Consider the following 1051-nt stretch of genomic DNA (forward strand, 5'->3'; position numbering starts at 1 on the left):
TTCGGGCTCTCGCAAGAGTGTTCGTCGGGGTAACCCAAAATGACCTGGAGACGCCGTCGGGGGATCCGGGAAGAGTTTTCTTTTCTGTATAAGCGTTCGAGGTCCCTGGAAACCTCTAGCAGGGAGATAGGGTTTGGAACGCGAAGAGCACCGCAGTTGCGGCGGTGTCCGGATCTTCTCCTCGGACCTTGAAAATCCAGGAGAGGGCCACGCGGATCCACGCCGCCATTCAACGCTTTGCTCAGAACTGGCACGGACTAGGGGAATCCGACTGTCTAATTAAAACAAAGCATTGCGATGGCCCTCGCGGGTGATGACGCAATGTGATTTCTGCCCAGTGCTCTGAACCCTGTTGTTCTTCGGTAGTATAGCGGTCAGTATCTCTTCGGTAGTATAGTGGTCAGTATCCCCGCCTGTCACGCGGAAGACCGGGGTTCGATTCCCCGCCGGAGAGCCATTCGGTTCGGGTTTGATTCCTCTAGAATCAAACCGAAGGGCCTACGACAAAACCACCGAACGCGTCCTCGGGTTGCGGATAGGGGATCCCTGTACCAAGGGTTTCTGCTGAATATGGTTACAAAAATAAATAGGCAGTCGCGGACAATTGTCCAGGGGTGGTCCCGAAGGAATTTAACCCCAAGCGGAGGTGTGAGAACCGTGCCGAAAGCTGAATGGCACCTGGGTGGGGTGTCTACAACGGTGACTCTGGGATACCGGGCGACCTCTCAGAGTAAGCAGCCTTATCCTTGCATGCGGGGCTCTACAAGGATGGACGAACCCCTTTCCCTAGCTTCTCGTGGGAACAACAATGACAAACCCAAACATAGTTGTATTCAGTGCGGTTCAAAACAACAGAACGCGCAGGGCTCCCGACAATGGGTCGGCCAACAATGCCGACCAATCTAGAGCTGGGGGAGCTAATGAAAATGGATTCAATGCGATAGATCGACGGGATCTCGTGACCTTTGGGTGGACGGAGCAACTGAATCACGACTTGCTAGACTGCTACGATGCGAGTGTGGCCTGTGAACGGGGTTACATGGCACGGCTG

The 1051-nt window shown here is 54.4% G+C and overlaps 1 protein-coding gene and 1 non-coding gene across 5 annotated transcripts in view; one reads left to right on the forward strand and one right to left on the reverse strand.

Annotated features, from left to right (window-relative positions):
- LOC117181675 (reversion-inducing cysteine-rich protein with Kazal motifs) overlaps nucleotides 1-1051 on the reverse strand; it is a 201980-nt gene that overhangs the window by 93459 nt on the left and 107470 nt on the right. The window lies entirely within an intron of this gene.
- Nucleotides 383-454, forward strand: Trnad-guc. The gene has a single exon. It is a non-coding gene; the product is annotated as a tRNA-Asp (tRNA).

The sequence above is a fragment of the Belonocnema kinseyi genome, chromosome 10, assembly GCF_010883055.1.
Source record: "Belonocnema kinseyi isolate 2016_QV_RU_SX_M_011 chromosome 10, B_treatae_v1, whole genome shotgun sequence".
Classification (NCBI taxonomy): domain Eukaryota; kingdom Metazoa; phylum Arthropoda; class Insecta; order Hymenoptera; family Cynipidae; genus Belonocnema; species Belonocnema kinseyi.